Source organism: Eumetopias jubatus, unplaced genomic scaffold (genome assembly GCF_037043125.1).
Source record: "Eumetopias jubatus isolate StellerSeaLion01/CBP00866 unplaced genomic scaffold, mEumJub1_p1.0 scaffold_4, whole genome shotgun sequence".
Lineage (NCBI taxonomy): Eukaryota > Metazoa > Chordata > Mammalia > Carnivora > Otariidae > Eumetopias > Eumetopias jubatus.
The window spans coordinates 50,211,376-50,230,669 of NW_028274810.1; the positions used below are offsets into that span (position 1 = coordinate 50,211,376).

Genomic DNA, 19,294 nt, shown 5'->3' on the forward strand with positions numbered 1-19,294 from the left:
TAGAAATAAAAGTGCAACAATTACACTTGTAAGTGGTGTTGCAGTTTAGCACAATATTTTTGAATTAATTCTGAAAAAAAAATTATTCAGAAAAAGCTATATAAATTTAGATGTCAACTGCAAAAAATTTTTAAGTGAGATCATCATAAATATCATAGGAGGATGTTGACAAAGTTATAGAACATCAGTTCAATGAAATATAATGTGATCATAAACATTTATGTTATAAAATTAAAAGCATACCTCGGAGATATTGCAGGCTCGTTTCAGAACACTGCAATAAAGCAAATATCGCAATAAAGTCAAATGAATTATTTGGTTTCCCAGTGCATATATGCATATAAAGTTATGTTTTAACTGTATTGTCATTTATTAAGTGTGCAAAAGCATATGTCTCAAAACCAATGTACATACCTAAATTAAAAAATACTTTATTGCTGAAAGATGCTAAACATCATGAACTTTCAATGAGTTGTAATCTTTGATCACAGACTATCACAACAAAATAATAATACTGAAAAAGTTTGAAATATTGCAAGAATTACCAAAATGTGACACAGAGAACAAATGAGAAAATGCTTTTGAAAAAATTGTGCTGATAGACTTGCTTGATGTTGGGTTTCACAAACCTTCAGTTTGTAAAAAATGCAATGTCTCTGAAACACAATAAAGAGAAGCACAATAAAACAAGGTATGCCTGTAATTTTAGCGATTTCTTAGAAATATTCATTCTAGGTAATTCTCCTGGCTATGATGGAGTAGTAGGTAACAGACCAATACTTTCAACCTAGAATAATTTAAAAAATAAAACAACAACAATGAAAAATACTCCACTAAAATCTTGATAAAGATACTAGAGAGCTTCTGATGTACCAGAATGTGAGGGGCCACATCAAGCAGAGAAGGGAAATTTATTAAAGTGTACCTAACTTTCTGCATGTTGTTTTTTCTCTTAGGACATTTGTTCATATTCTGCATAGGTTAAGAGATCAAAACACCAAGAAGCTTGCCGGAATAGATACTGGCAGAGAAGCCAGTAGAATTTCAGAACGATCTCTTCAGTCTGGGAAGATAAAAGTTGAGTTTGGGTGGCCAAAGCAGCCTGAATTTGAAAGTTTAAGATCTCAGTGAGAACAAAGGTGCAAATAAGTCACCTTGACACTGGGTGACACTGGCTTACCTTTCAAAACATTTGCCATTTCAGCTGCACATGACAAGAAGCTAAGAAATAAAGCAAAAAGTGATTGTGAAGCAGAGTAGAATTTTGGTAGTCTTCTGCTGTTGAGAAAAGAAATGAAGTTTAGAAGATCCCAAGAATGAGGACTTTAAAATAGAGCCCACACTGTCAACTGGGACCCCTGGAGAGCTATACTGTGGGAATATTGGCAAAAAAGAAAAAGTTTGAGCTTAAGACACTGAAAACCAGCTTTAAGTTAGTTCAGTCCATGATTAGATTGAGCTGATATGCCTTCTGTTGCTTATCAGAGAATAGGGTAAATCATCTCTGAGGGGAGATAACATTATCCAAGCCCATAAATTTTCTGATGCAACATATGACATTAAAAACTATATTTTTGACATATGAAGGAATAGGATCAAAAGAAAGAATACGCAACACAAACAAATCCTAACCCTTTAGGAGAAGCCAGAGTTACAAACACAGAAGTCATAATGTCCATAATGATACAAAAACACAAAACAAAATGAAAAACAGGAAAATGTGATCCAATTGCAAGAGAAAAGACAAAATGGAGGCCATCTGCAAGAAGACCTAGATGTTGGAGTTAGCCTTCAAGGATTTTACAGCAAGTATAGAGCTATCTGCAGTGATGAAAAAGAAATACCACTGACGTGTGCATGCGTGTGTGTGTGTGTGTGTGTTTGTGTGTCACACAGAGTTTATTCTGACTCCTTTCCATCTCCTGGGTCCAAGTCCATGTACTGACTGGTAAGCGGGCTCCCTCAGTGCTCAGGAAGACCCCCTTGTGTGTGGTGTTAGTCTAGGGGTGCCGGACCATTCCATGTTTGCTCTAGTCTCTTGCTCCACTGTGCCCAAGTGGATCACGTACAAGAGAGGAGATGCAGTTATCTTGGTTTGAAATGGTGATGGCCAGGTGTTTGTCATCTTTGGGCACAGGGAACAGGTACCAGAATATGTCAGACATTCCCTCGCCCAGGTGGACAGAGAAGCCATATTATGAGGTAAGGATTGGCCTGACATGGTGTCCACGTTGGAGACATCATGACACGTGATCACATTCACAGTATGGAATAAGCAGTGAGGCTGAAAGACAAATACCTGACAATGAACCCCACAGGTGTGCCTCGATGCTTATGAACAACCAGCATGTTGGTGACCTTGCTGGTCTTGCAGGCTTACACCAGTGCCCCTATCTCATACCAGCCACAGTTCATGCACTGGGCACCCCAGAACATCAACTTCAGTCCCTTTGCAAAAATTTGAGGTGGGAACTGGGGCCTGGGGCGGTAGTAATCATGACCTTGGGATTCTTGACCCCTGCCCATCAAGAAGATAAAGGGTAACATTTTCAGTGTTAAAAGAAAAATAAAATTCACCAAAGAATTCTACATGCAATGAAAATATTCTTCAACATAAAAGGCAAAATGAAGATATTTCAAATTACAAGATATCTGAGAGAGTTTATCACTAACAGATTTACACTGTAAGAATTTTTAAAAGAAGTCCTTAAAGTTGAAGGGAAATTATACCAGATAGGAATTTGGTTCTTCAGGAGAAAATAAAAAGCATCACAATTTATTTACTATCTGGGAGATTGTAAATATCTTATAATTCCTTTAAAATAAGATGTATCATTTATACATGGTGGAGTTTGTAATATATGTTAGAAATTCTGGTGGCATTTCTGGTGGAGTTTTATAATATGTGGTAGAAATATTACATAACTATAGCATAAAGAATGAATGGTGATAAATGAACCTATAAGGTTACAGGGTTTCTACATTATTTTGTGTGAAAGAGTACAATATTAACTCTAAGTACACTGCATAACATTTTGGATGTATATTGAAATACCTTGAGAAGCAATAAAAAATAACAACACAAAAAAGTATAACTAAAATACCAACAGCTAGCTTAAAATGGAATTCAATATATTCAAATAATCTAAACAAAGGCAAGAAAGGAGTAACAGAGACTAAAAACACAGAGTGGGAAGCAGTGTCAAACAGCAAATGAAAAATAAAACATGAGGCCTAGACCTGTACCTATGAAACAAATAATACATTATATGTTAAAAAAAAAAAAAGAAGAAGAAGAAGATAGCAGGAAGGGAAAAATGAAGGGGGGAGGAATTGGAGAGGGAGATGAACCCTGAGAGACTATGGACTCAGAGAAACAAACTGAGAGTTCTAGACAGGAGGCGGGGTGGAGGGATGGGTTAGCCTGGTGATGGGTATTAAAGAGGGCATGTTCTGCATGGAGAACTGGGTGTTATATGCAAACAATGAATCATGGAACACTACATCAAAAACTAATGATGTATGGTGATTAACATAACATAATAAAATAAAAAAATTCAAAATAAAACAAAACAAAAAACATAAGGCCTAAATTCAATCACATTAATAATTGCATTAAAGTTTAATGTAGGGAGAAGGAAAGATGACGGAGGAGTAGGGGACCCTATTTCAACGGTCCCCGGAATTGAGCTGGATATCTACCAGACCACTCTGAGCACCCACGAAACCAGTCTGAGATGTAAGAAGATGTGGATCTCTACAAACAGAATATCGCAGGTGGCTGGTTTCCAGGTACAAAGCGGGGAGCCGTGATTCCACGGGCAGATATCCGAGGATAAACGGCAGCGGGAGGGAGCCTGGCCATGGGGATGCTATACGGCCGGTGAGTGACAGCCTCGCTCACTGGGGATGGGGCACAGACTCGCAGACGGGTAGCAGCAGGGAAAGGACTTTAGGGCAGCGCCCTGGGCGGAAACCCGGAGTAGTGGGGTACCGGGTGTGAACTGGGAGCGGCTGGTGGTTTTAGAAGCACAAAGGACAGAGACCTGCTACGACCTGGAGGCAGGACTGGGGGCGCTGCAGAGGGGCGCACAACCTGGAGCGTACAACCCAGGCGGCTGCAGTTTATAGCAGCATGGGCAGAAACGAAGACAGTGTGGCCTGGAGAGCTCACTGAAGAACAGACTGTGGCCTCTCTGCTCTGAGGCAGAGGGTTGGAAACGGTCTCTTCTGCTCTGACTCGCAGAAGACACACGGAAAGCCGCCAGGGAAAGCCAAAAGAGAACAAAGGCCCCCAAAACTGATTCCCACTGGGCCCATGCCCCGCCACAGTGGGGCAGGGCAACTCTGCCCAAACAGGGTTGCCTGAGTAACAGTGCGGCAGGCCCCTCCCCCAGAAGACAGGCTGGGAAAACAAGAGGCCAGCAACCTTAAGATCCCAAGAAAACAGGTGCATCTTGCTTGGCTTCTGGTCAATAATTTGGACTCTATACATTCCCTCAAACACCCATCAACAGAATGACTAGGAGGAGGAACCCCCAAAATAGGAAGACTCAGAGATTATAACTTATGCTGCAGATTTACAAATGGATGCAGATATAACCAAGATGTCAGAGATGGAATTCAGGCTAGCAATTGTGAAGACAATGGCTAGAATGGAGAAATCAGTTAATGGCAACATAGAGTCTCTAAGGGCAGAAATGAAAGCTGAATTGACAGAACTTAAAAATGCTATCAATGAGATCCAATCCAATCTCGATGATCTAACAGCTAAGGTAACTGAGGCAGAAGAACGAATAAGCGACCTGGAAGACAATATACTAGATAAAAGGGGAAAAGAAGAGGCCAGGGAAAAACAACTCAGAATCCATGAAAATAGAATCAGAGAAATAAGTGACACCATGAAGCATTCCAATGTCAGAATAATTGGAATCCCAGAGGGAGTGGAAAGAGAGAGAGGACTAGAAGATGTATTTGAGCAAATCATAGCTGAGAACTTCCTTAATCTGGGGAATGAAACAAACATTCGCATCCTAGAGGCAGAGAGGACCCCTCCCAAGATCAAGGAAAACAGGCCAACACCCCGGCCTGTAATAGTAAAATTTGCAAATCTTAGAACCAAGGAAACCATCTTAAGGGCAGTTAGGGGGAAGAGATTCCTTATGTACAGAGGGAAGAACATCCGAATAACGTCAGACCTATCCAGAGAGACCTGGCAAGCCGGAAAGGTCTGGCAAGACATATTCAGGGTACTAAATGAGAATAACATGCAGCCAAGAATACTTTATCTGGCAAGGCTGTCATTTAGAATGGATGGAGAGATGCAGATCTTCCATGACCAGCAGAAAATGAAAGAATATGTGACCACTAAGCCGGCCCTGCAAGAAATATTAAGGGGGGTTCTATAAAAGGAGAAAGACCCCAAGAGTGATACACAACAGAAATTTACAGGGACAATCTCTAAAAACAACGTCTTCACAGGCAACATGATGACAATTAAATCATATCTTTCAATAATCACTCTCAATGTGAATGGCCTAAATGCTCCCATAAAACGGCACAGGGTGGCAGATTGGATAAAAAGACAGGACCCGTCCATACGCTGCCTACAAGGGACTCATTTTGAACCTAAAGATACATCCAGACTGAAAGTGAAGAGATGGAGATCCATCTTCCATGCCAGCGGACCTCAAAAGAAAGCTGGGGTAGCAATTCTTATATCAGACAAATTAGATTTTAAACTAAAGTCTGTAATTAGAGACACAGAAGGACACTATATCATTCTTAAAGGGTCTATCCAACAAGAAGATCTAACAATTGTAAATATCTATGCCCCCAACATGGGAGCAGCCTCTACATAAGCCAACTGTTAACCAATATAAAGAGTCATATTGATAACAATACGTTAATGGTAGGAGACCTCAATACTCCACTCCCAGCAATGGACAGATCATCTAAGCAGAAAATCAACAAGGAAACAAGAGCTTTGAATGATACACTGGATCAGATGGACCTCATAGATATTTACAGAACATTCCACCCTAAAACAACAGAATACTCATTCTTCTCGAGCGCACATGGAACTTTCTCCAGAATAGACCACATACTGGGTCACAAATCAGGTCTCAACCGATACCAAAAGATTGAGATTATTCCCTGCGTATTCTCAGACCACAATGCTTTAAAACTGGAACTCAATCACAAGAAAAAATTTGGCAGAAATTCAAACACTTGGAAGCTAAAGACCACTCTGCTCAAGAATGTTTGGGTCAAACAGGAAATCAAAGAAGAACTTACACAATTCATGGAAATCAATGAGAATGAAAACACATTGGTCAAAAAACCTATGGGATACTGCAAAGGCGGTCCTAAGGGGGAAATACATAGCCATCCAAGCCTCACTCAAAAAAACAGAAAGATCCTGAATTCACCAACTAACTCTACACCTTAAAGAACTAGAGAAAAAGCAACAAACGATGCCTAAGCCACGCGTTAGAAGAGAAATAATTAAAATTAGAGCAGAGATCAATGAATAGGAAACCAGAAACACAGTAGATCAGATCAACGAAACTAGAAGTTGGTTCTTTGAAAGAATTAATAAGATCGATAGACCACTGGCCAGACTTATCCAAAAGAAAAGAGAAAGGACCCAAATTAATAAAATTATGAACGAAAGGGGAGAGATCACGACTAACACCAGGGAAATAGAAACAATTATTAGAAATTATTATCAACAACTGTATGCCAATAAACTGAGCAATCTGGATGAAATGGAGGCCTTACTGGAAACCTATAAGCTGCCAAGACTGAAACAGGAAGAAATCGACAACCTGAACAGGTCAATAACCAGTAACGAGATTGAAGCAGTGATCAGAAACCACCCAAAAAACAAGAGTCCAGGGCCTGATGGATTCCCTGGGGAATTCTACCAAACCATTCAAAGAAGAAATAATACCTATTCTACTGAAGCTGTTTCAAAAAATAGAAACAGAAGGAAATCTTCCAAACTCATTCTATGAGGCCAGCATTTCCTTAATCCCCAAACCAGGCAAAGACCCCACCAAACAGGAGAATTTCAGACCGATATGCCTGATGATTATGGATTCCAAAATCCTCAACAAAATCCTAGCTAATAGGGTCCAACAATACATTAAAAGGATCATCCACCATGACCACGTGGGATTTATCCCTGGGATGCAAGGGTGGTTCAACATTCGCAAATCAATCAATGTGATAGAATACATTAATAAGTGGAGGGAGGAGAACCATATGGTCCCCTCAATTGATGCTGAAAAAGCATTTGACAAAATATAACATCCTTTCCTGATTAAAACTCTTAGAGTATAGGGATAGAGGGAACATTCCCCAAGTTCATAAAATCCATCTATGAAAAACCCACAGCGAATATCATCCTCAGTGCGGAAAAGCTGAGAGCCTTTCCCTTAAGATCAGGAACTCGTCAAGGATGCCCACTTTCACCACTATTGTTCAACATAGTACTAGAAGTCCTAGCAACAGCAATCAGACAACAAAAAGAAATAAAAGGTATTCAAATTGGCAAAGAAGAAGTCAAATTCTCGCTTTTCGCAGATGACATGATACTTTATGTGCAAAACCCAAACGACTCCACCCCCAAATTACTAAAACTCATACAGCAATTCAGTAATGTGGCAGGATACAAAATCAATGCACAGAAATCAGTTGCTTTCATACACTAACAACGCAACTGTAGAAAGAGAAATTAGAGAAACGATTCCATTTACAATAGCACCAAAAACCATAAGATACCTCGAAATAAACCTAACCAAAGAGGTAAAGGATCTATACTCTAGGAACTACAGAACCCTCATGAAAGAAATTGAAGAAGACACAAGAAAGATGGAAAAATATTCCATGCTCATGGATCAGAAGAACAAACATTGTTAAAATGTCTATGCTACCCAGAGCAATCTATACCTTCAATGCCATCCTGACCAAAATTCCAATGACATTTTTCAAAGTGCTGGAACAAACAATCCTAAAATTTGTATGGAATCAGAAAAGACCCCGAATCACCAAGGAAATGTTGAAAAAGAAAAACAAAGCTGGGGGCATCACGTTGCCCGATTTCAAGCTATATTACAAAGCTGTGGTCACCAAGACAGCATGGTACTGGCACAAAAACAGACATATAGACCAATGGAACCCAGGTACGGACCCTCAACTCTATGGTCAAATAATCTTTGACAAAGCAGGAAAAAACATGCAATGGAAAAAAGACAGTCTCTTCAATAAATGGTGCTGGGAAAATTGGACAGCCACATGCAGAAGAATGAAACTCAACCGTTCTCTAACACCATTCACAAAGATTAACTCAAAGTGGATGAGAGACCTGAATGTGAGACGGGAATCCATCAAAATCCTAGAGGAGAACATAGGCAGTAACCTCTTTGACATCGCCCACAGCAACTTCTTTCAAGGTACATCTCCAAAAGCAAAAATGAACTTTTGGGACTTCATCAAGATAAAAAGCTCTGCACAGCAAAGGAAACAGTCAACAGAACAAAGAGGCAAGCCACAGAATGGGAGAAGATATTTGCAAATGACACTACAGATAAAGGGCTGGTATCCCAGATCTATAAAGAACTTCTCAAACTCAACACCCAAAAAACAAATAATCAAGTCAAAAAGTGGGCAGAAGATATGAAAAGACACTTCTCTGAAGAAGACATACAAATGGCTAACAGACACAGGAAAAAATGTTCATCATCGTTAGCCATCAGGGAAATGCCAATCAAAACCACATTGAGATACCACCTTACACCAGGTAGAATGGCAAAAATGGACAGGGAAAGAAACAACAAATGTTGGAGAGGTTGTGGAGAAAGGGAAACCCTCTTACACTGTTGGTGGGAATGCAAGTTGGTACAGCCACTTTGGAAAACAGTGTGGAGGTTCCTCAAAAATTTAAAAATAGAGCTACCCTATGACCCAGCAATTGCACTACTGGGTATCTACCCCAAAGACACAGATGCAGTGAAAAGAAGGGCCACATGCACCCCAATGTTCATAGCAGCAATGTCCACAATAGCCAAACTGTGGAAAGAGTCGAGATGCCCTTCAACAGATGAATGGATAAAGGAGATGTGGTCCATATATACAATGGAATATTACTCAGCCATCAGAAAGGATGAATACTCAACTTTTACATCAACATGGATGGGACTGGAGGAGATTATGCTAAGTGAAATAAGTCAAGCAGAGAAAAGTCAATTATCATATGGTTTCACTTATTTGTGGAACATAAGGAATAGCACGGAGGACATTAGGAAAAGGAAGGGAAAGATGGAGGGGGGGGGATTGGAGGGAGAGATGAACCATGAGAGACAATGGACTCTGAGACACAAACAGGGTTTTAGAGGGGAGAGGTCGGGGGGGATTGGTTAGCCCAGTGATGGGTATTAAGGAGGGCACGTACTGCATGGAGCACTGGGTGTTATACAAAAACAATGGATCGTGGATCACCACATGAACAACTAATGATGTATTGTATGGTGACTAACACAATAAAATTTTAAAAAATAAAGTTTAATGTAGTAAACACTCTAACTAAATTCAGAGAGTAACAGAATGGATTGAAAAAAGCAAGACCAAACTATTTGTTGTCATGAGAGATATACTTTAAATATAAAGACAGAGGAAGTTGAAAATAAATAGAAAAGATATACAAACAACAAGGATAAAAAGTCTAGAATCACCATGTTAATATCTGATAAAATGGACTTCACAATAAAGGGTGTTACCAGAGATAATGAAGAACACTTCACAGTGATGAGTCAAATTATAAGGATGAACTAACTATCATATATGTCTCTGCAGCTAACCAAAATCTCGAATACTTGAAATAAAAATTGACAAAATTAAAGGGAGAAACAGACAATTCTGCATAAAGGCTTTTACTTTTTCCTGTCAATTAATAGAATATTTAGACAAAAAACTTGATAAAGACATAGATGATCTGAACAGCACTATCATCCATCTTGACTTAATTGATATTTACAAAACCCTATCTCCAGCAATTGTACAATATACTTTCAAGGGCGTATAGGATGCTCATCAATATAAACTATATGTTAAATGATAGAATAAGTCTCAATAAATTAAAACATAATTAAAATTATAGAGAGTATACTGTCTGACTGCAATGGAATTAAATTAGAACCTAAGAGGTATTAGATAACTAGGGAAAACTCAAATACTCAGAAATTAAATTACATACTACTAAATAATCCATGGGTCAAAGTAGAAATCAAAGGGAAATTATAAAATATGTCCAACTAATTGATAAGGAAAATCTAGTATATCAGAATATATGGGATGAAACTAAAGCAGTGCTGGCATGGAGCACTGGGTGTTATACACAAACAATGAACCATGGAACACCACATCAAAAACTAATGATGTAAAGTTTGGTAATTAACATAACATAATAATAATAATAATAAAGGAAATGTATAGCTTTAAAAAGATATATTAAAAAAGAAAGATATTTAAAATTAATGACCTAAGTTTCCAACTTAAGAAAGTAGAAAAAAACAAATTAAAGCCAAAGTAAGTAACAGGGAAGAAAATAACAAATTAAAGGTAGCAATAAAGAAAAGTAACAAAACTAGACTTAGCGCAAAAGAGAGAATACAGACTCTTAATAAAAAATGAAAAAAAGGATTATCATTATAGAGTCTACAGATATTAAAAGTATAATAAGGGAATTTTATGGCCAAGTTTATGGCAACAAATTTGTCAACTTTGATAAAAAAAATGAGTATCTGAAAAATGTAACTAGCCTAATTGACACAAAATAAAACACACACACACACACACACACACACACATATCCTTATACCTTTAATCTTTTATATCTATATATAGATATCTTTCAGAGATGTTTAATTTCTTATCCAAAATCTTCTACAGGCACTCCAGACTCACAGATTCTCCCTGGAAAATTTTCTTAAATATTTAATAAAGATATATCATCAGTCTAAAATTTTTCAGGAAACAAAATAGCAGGGAACAATTACCAACTTATTTTATGAAGCCAGCATAGTACTAATATTAAAATCTTACATGGACAGCACAAAAAAGAAAATTCACCCCTCAAATCATTATTAATATTGATAAAAATACTACCAAAATACTAGCAAATCAAATACAGCAATATATCAAAATCATGACTAAGTAGATTTATCCCAGGAATGCAAGATTGATTTAAAATTTAAAACCAACCATTGTAATATGCCATTTTAACACTGTAATAAAAATGAAAAATATATGGTATATTCAATGCTGTAGAAAAGGCATTGGCAAAATCCAACACTTAATTGATTTTAAAAATAACTCTTAACAAGCTAAAATAGAAAAGAATGACATCAGTCTATAAATATATCTCTGAAAAATTATATAAAAAATATTATATTCAATAATATAATATTTAACATTTTCTAAAATTGAGAACAAAGATTCACACTCTCATGACTTCTATTTAACATTGCACTAGAGAAACTAGCCATAAGACAAAAAGAAAAATAATGGGCACAGATCAGCAAGGAAGAAAAAAGAATCTTCTTACAGATAACATGATTACTTATGTGGAAAATCCTATGAAATCTACAAAACAAGTACAGAACTGAATATTGAATTTGGCAGTGTTGTAGGACACAGATTAATACAGAAAAATAAATTTTATTTTTATATGCAATTTTTGTATGCAAGTAGCAAACATTTGGAAAATAATATTTAAAAAACAATTACTTTTACCATAGCAACAAAAAACAAAGTAGTAAATGTAATAAAAGATGTACAAAACTTCTATTATGAATATGAAAAATAAAACTTTTGAACAAATTTTAAGAAGACCTAACCTAACAGAAAACACATGTCACTCATTGATTGGAAATTTGAAATTTTATACAGAAATGTAAAAAGACAGAATATCCAAAGGTATATTGAAAAAGTACAAAGGTAGAGAACTTATAGTACCTGACTTCAATACTTACTATAAATCAAGTCAGTGTGTTGTTGGCCTAAGGGTTGATAAATAAATTAGTGCAATAGAATAAGGAGTTCACAAACAAATCCTCACTTTCAACAAAGGTATCATCAAATCCAGTGGAGAAAGGAAAACCTTTTCAGCAAATGGTTAACTGGATATATATGGCAAAAATAACCTTTAACTCCTACCTTATACCATAAACACAAATTAATTTGAGATGTATTATAGACCTACTCATTAAAGCTAAAAGGATAAAAATTTCAAAGGGGGAAAATATTTCAAAGAGAAAAAGGAGAATTTATTTTTAAACAATAGGTGGGTAGAAGTTCCTTAGACCAATCACAAAAATTAATGACCACAAAGAAAATTTAGTAAATTAGATTTTATTATCACTAAACATTTCTGTTTAGTGAAAGACATAGTTAAGAAAGTAAATAGGCAAGCCAATGACTAGGAGAAAATATTTCTAAAACCATATCTAGTGAATAAGTGGTATCTAAGATACATAAAGAACTTCTACAACTCATTAATAGAATGGCAAACAGTCTACATAAAAATTTGGGTAAAGAATTGGACAAACATTTTGCAAAAGATATACAAATGGCCAATTAATTCCCATTTTCAGTATTTACTCAAGATAGGTATTAAAAAATGTCTATGAAAATATCTGTTCTAGAATATTTATAGAAAATTTATTCATAATACCCAACAAATGGAAATAATCTAGATGTCTTTCAGTGGGAAAGTGGATAAACAAACTGTGGTACAATCAACAACAGAATATTACTCAGTCATAAAAAGGAACAAATTAATGATATCAGCAATGATATGAATGAATCTCCAGACAACACATAATTTCATGGATTAGAAGTTTAAATTTTATAAAAATATCAATTGTCTTCAAATCATTCATAGGTTTACTGCAATCTCAATCAAAATCACACTGGGATTTTATTTTTGTCGAAATGTCAAGTTATTCTAATACAATGAAAGTGCAAAGATTAAATAATAGCCAAGACAATGTTTTTCTTTTCTTTTCTTTTCTTTTTTAAGAGATAAAGAGCAAGCAAACAACAGAGGGGGAGAATCTTAAGTAGGCTCCATGCTCAATGCTGAGCCCAAGGTAGGGCTCAATCTTATGACCCTGAGATCATAACCTGAGTCAAAATCGAGAGTCAGATGCTTAACTGACTGAGCCACTCAGGTGCTCTCAGCCAAGACAATCTTAGGACAAATCTTGAGCTTTGCCACCAAAGTTTAGTATAAAGTCTACAGTCATAAATAGAGTACCAACTCGGTGCTCTTGCATCTTGGACAAACTAACAGACCCATGGAAGAGTCCAAAAGCTGATTGAGACATGCATGCTTATAGAGATGACACTAGCACCATGGAGGAAGAATGTATTTTAATAAATGGTGCTAGGTCATTTGTATGGAAAACAATACAACTTGAACTCATCCTCAAATCTTACGCAAAATTTATTCAGAATGTACTGTTGATAAAAAGCAAACTTTAAAACTTGAAGTTCCAGCAATGGGATATTTTGGGAATATCTTTATGCCTTTAAGATAAGCATAAATTTCTTAAATAGAATGCAGAATCCTACCAACAAAGGAAAATCCAGATAAATTAGAAGGCACTAAAATTAAGGCCTTTTGTTCTTCAAAGGACACCACTGAGAGGGAGAAAGCAAACAGTAGAATAGGAAAAAAATTCGCAGTGCATATACCTGAAAAAGACTTGGACCCAGAATTAAAACAAAACAAGAACAAAATAAAAAATAAAAATATTATTACAAATATTTAAGTACAATGGGCAAGAAACCAGATAGAAAAATGAAAAGGATTACACATGCACCAGCATAGCGAAAATGAAAGTTGATCAGTAACACTAAGTGTTGGCAAGAATGTGAAGAAACATGAATTTACATACACTCACATACATTGCTTATGGAAATGTAAACTGGTATAACACTTGGGAAAACTGTTTGATAAGATCAGCAGCTGAAAGTATGCATACCTATTAACCTAGCAATTCCTTTTCTAAGTATATCCTTAACAGAAAGTCATTCATATTTGCAGCAAACTCATGCACAAGAGTATTCATGGAAGCTTCATTTTTAATAGCCCCACATTTGAAACAACCAAAATGTACACCTATATTAAATGAAAAAAAATAAATTTCATGTTCATGTAATGTAATGTTATTCAGCAACGTTAATGAACAAACTGTTCCTATATGCAAAACATGTATGAATCTAATGTGCATAATGTTGAGCAAAATAACCCAACACAAAAGAGTATCTACTCTATGATTCTGTTTATATATATTTCAACAATAGAAGAATAGAAAAAGCTAAAGAATGGTGATTATATATTGATTACCTTAGGGTTTAGGACTGAGTGTAAGGAGACTTTGGTGGTGTTTGATAATTAAATCTACAGAAGAGAAAGATGTGTATATATTACTATATGAACAATTTATAGGCTAACAGCTCTCTGATGCTGCTTTTATTCACTCTGCTCATTCCCCCATCACCTATATCTTTTTATATATTTTATATATAGAATTACCATCACCTATATCTTTTTATATATTTTATATATAGAATTACCACTTCTTTTTCAGTGCAGATGATGTTGCCTCTGATTTTGTTTTTTTTAAAGATTTTATTTATTTATTTGAGAGAGAGAGAATGAGAGATAGAGAGCACGAGAGGGAAGAGGGTCAGAGGGAGAAGCAGACTCCCTGCTGAGCAAGGAGCCCGATGTTGGACTCGATCCCGGGACTCCAGGATCATGACCTGAACGGAAGGCAGTCGCTTAACCAACTGAGCCACCAGGTGCCCGCCTCTGATTTTGTAGAGATGACTTAAAATATTGAGAATAATCTTCATTAGCTACTTTTCCCCACATGTAAGAGGACCCATATATGTACAAATATCAGTTTCGCTATTCAAACAAATCGCACCACTTATGTTCTCAATCTGATATCCTTTAGATCCACCAGGATACAGAATTTGCACCAATCATTTTTTCCTTTTCTTAACATGCATCATGTTACATCCTATATGGCTCATGGTGATCCCATTTTAATAAGAAAACGAAAAACTCTGAAACATTCTTGACCCTCTATCCTCATCTGGTTGTTAATTTCTCTTTCTCATGCAATTCTTCGATACTAACTACTTCCAAAGAATAATTTAAACTTATGATTTCTCTCCCTTTATGTCTACACAATTCACTATGGCTGTGTAAAATATTATCCAAAACTCAGTGGCCTAAAACATCTAGAATATTTCATCTACAATTTGAGAAGGGCTCAGTGGGAATAGATCATCTCTGCTTCAAATGTATCAGCAGGAACAGCTCAAAGACTAGGCCATAAATCATTGAAAAGTTTGCTAACTCAAGCAGTTGCTGCTCGTGTTAGCAGTGTGACGTTAGCTGGGTTTGTTGGCCAGAATACCTATAAGTAGAATCTCCATGTGACCTACGCTGCCTCACAACATGGTTGGTAGGTTTTAAGAACCAGGGATAAGACAGAGAGGAGAGAATGATTGGGGGTGGGGTGGGGTCTTTATTTCCTTTTTGGAAAAAAACGTCTGCCTGAATGTTTCATTCATAGTTCAAACTTCTACAGTCCGATTACAGTACCCATTATTGCAATAAGACTCTAAATGTCACAAGCAACCCAATAATTGTCCAATCATATGGTATTTCTTTTCTCCTAATCTTATTTTACTTGCCCGCAACATTTAGCAGGGTTGACCACTTCTTTCTTCTTGACAGACTTCCACCTCGGTTTCCTTGGTATCACTAGCTCCTGATCTTCTTGGCACTACATGGATGTGCCTTCTCAGTCTCCATTTTAAGTCCTTTTTCTTCTGCCTATCTCTTATATTTTGATGTTTCCCAAAGTTCAGCTCTTAGCTCTCTTCTCATCAATCTATCTAATCTCCAGAAGCAGTTACGTATGGTCTTGTAACTTCATCTACCTAGTATATGTCCGGAACCCCAAGCTGAAACCAGTGTAACCAATTGTGTGATAGACCTCTGTGCTTTTATGTTCTACAGGCAACTTGAATTCTACTTCTTCAAAACCAGCCTTACCTTATACATCTAGTTCTACCCTCTCCCCTTTCACCTCCCCACCCGTGCTTCCTCTTGCATTTGCTATCCTGACCATCGTTTTGGAGGCTGGGTGTCATTCTTGGTTCCTCCCTTTTCCATGTGGCAACATTATGTTAGTAACTGTGCTCCATTATTTCAGCTCCTTATAATCTCATCCAGATTCTTTTCTCTTCATTGTTTCTATGGTTGACTTGATTCAAGCCTTTACTATTTTCTCATGGACTATTGAAAAAGTCTTGTAACTGCTTTCCTTATTGTGCCCTCCAACTCACCCTCTATACTGTAAACAAAATGATTTTTTAAAATGCAAAGTGTATCACAGTACTCTTCTGGGTAAAATTCTTTGGTGACTTTCTATTGTCTACCATGGTATGAAATCTAAAGTCCTTACGTGGCATAACAGATTTTGCAAGCTGTGGCTCTGACTCCTCTAGTTTAAATCTGATTTTTAATCTAACCAAAGTAATAACAGTATCTACCATTTACAGTGCACAATGTGAAGATTGAATTCATTATTTCATGTTAGTTTTATGACATTCCTTTATATTGAGAACTAAGTAATATTTATAGATGTGTAATATATAATTTTAATGTATATTTCATAATTAATATTTATAATTATTCTGATATTACAAATTTACATAAATAGAGATTAAGAAAAGTGAAGTTATTAGCCCATTGTCCATAACGAGTTAGTGACATAGCTGGGTACAACTCAAATACAAGTCAGCCTATGGCTAGAGCCCAGAATTCTATGTTCCACAGAGTGGCCACAGCTAACTACTTGAAGTACTCTGAATGTGCTATGATTTTTAATTCAGGTATTATTTACATTGGGTTCCTGTTTCCTTGCATTTGTATAAATAAGAGAGAGCTGAATCACATTTCTTTTTAGTTTGCACAACTTGTATTCAAAGGAAATTTAATTGTCACTCAACAGTTTTTCAAATTTTAGGCAGTAGATCTAAATTCTAGAACAAGTTAGAAGTGAACTAGAAGGTCTTCTTTGCATTTTCAAGATAATTAATGCTGGATACCTTGAATATCAACTTGGATTTTTCTTGACAATTAGTTGATGGTTTTTCAACCTTTACAATGAAATAAACAGTACCTGATGCATTGTAAAGATTTTTTTTCTTAAACAGATAAACTAAGGTGTGAAAGTTTTCAGGATGATAATTACAAAGTCATGACATTTACTTATTTTTCTCCTGTAGAGACAGACTCATTGTAAGCTTCTTGCATAGAAACAGAAAAATAATGTATTTTCTGTTAAAACTTGAAGGTGTTGGAGTGATTTCAAAATATGCCCATAGCTAGGAGGTATATATTTATGCTGTTGGAGGTTGCTCCATGTTATTTTGACAGGGAGACCAAATATAAATAGATACAATAAGAAATCACTATAAATTTTCCTCGATGATTCCTATAATTGCAGCAGTGGTTCAAAGGCCTATGCTTAATTTAGAGATGTGCACGTACCTGCATGGGAAATACTGAATTACATAAATGTTCATTTCCTGTTTATCTTATTTAGTACATACTAAAGCAACTCCCCCGTGTTTTGTTCTTGATGAGATAAATGAATCCATAATCAGCCTCTGCACAGTGAAAATGAGCAGTAAGAAAAAAATTCCCATTAAAGTTTGTTCTGAATTATGTTTTGTTTTTCTAGATCAGCACTGGAGACCTTCCTGTGTTTGATAACCTCACATGTATCTATCATTACTGCTAACATTTCTTTCTCTAGCCTCAGTGGCAAAGATATGTGTATTTCATGTTCAGATGATATTTTAGCCCATTTTTAAAGAGATAAGTGGACCATTTTCATTGTGAACATGGATAAGTGAATTAATCTCACTGACCTTCAATTTCTTTCTGCAACACAGAGTAATAAAAGCAACTTCATGGGTTTGGTGAGAATCAAAAAAGATACCACTTTTGGTGTATAACTGACAAGTTGTGAATACTCATTATCTGTAACTATGTTTAGTAGTAAGAAGACATTTCTCATTATTTTTCCTTCTGTAAAAAAGGTATAACAGCAATACCCAACTTGTAGGATTCTTGTAGGAATTCAGTGAAAAAAATTATACTAAAATCCGTAGGAAGCGCACAGGGCATATGGTAAGCACTCAGTAAATATGTTGTTATTATTAATATTGCATAACCAAGTGCACAAGCAAATATTTGGAGGCAACAGGGACCAATATAGAACATAAGCTGTTATTCTCATTATATAAGGCTAGTTGGTTTTCTCCAGTGAACATGCCCCAAGATATTGAAAAAGAACACAGGCTGAAGATTGTGTAAAGAAACATTTCCTCTTCTCCTTTTATTATTCACTCCATAAACACATTTTATAAATTTCCCAAACATGATATTTGATAGATGTCAGCCTAGTGAGCTTGAATTTATAAAAAAATTAAAAAATAGATTTCTTAATTGGAAGAAGATAATCCGTCAACTATGAGACCCAACAAAGTCAAAGAATTGGGAGGATTATTTATTTATACACTTAAGTACTTTTTCTTATGTGTTACACATTGTTCCAAGTACTTTAATGATATTAACTAATTTAGTGATTATGATATGTGATTATGAGAGCCTCTATTACTATTTCCACTTACATATAGCAATATTTAGGCACATAAAGATTAAGCAAATTTTTCAAGGTCATACTTTTAATAACTGGAGTTGATTGGAAAACAAGTAGTCTAGGTTCACAGCCTTTGTTGTTAACTATTACATAGGCTTTTTCTAGAAACTTTTGTTGCCCTCTCTATGACAGCTTCTTTCTTTGACCTGTACAAAAAGGTCAATATCCCACCTTTTGGTCTTTTGCCTTACTGGGCCATGGACTCAATCTTCATGTGAGAATGATAACTTTACTTTCCTATCATTACTTGGCCAGGCAAGTGTGGTTAACCAAGAGGACTCAGGTCTCAGAATAAAAACTTGGGTGTTATTTTCCTTGCTGTGTGAACTCTAACTTATTCCACTGTTTTCCAGAATGTATTATTTGTGTGTGTATGTGTGTGTGTGTGTGTCTGTGTGTGTATTCACAAGGGAGGATCTATGGTTAAGTAAGTGGGAAATGCTAGACTAAACAAACTTGAATAGAATTTC

General features: G+C 36.1%; 1 pseudogene; it reads right to left on the reverse strand.

Annotated features, from left to right (window-relative positions):
• Window positions 1-952: 952 nt before the first annotated feature.
• LOC114203460 (U3 small nucleolar ribonucleoprotein IMP4 pseudogene) lies at window positions 953-2,498 on the reverse strand (annotated as a pseudogene).
• Window positions 2,499-19,294: the final 16,796 nt, after the last annotated feature.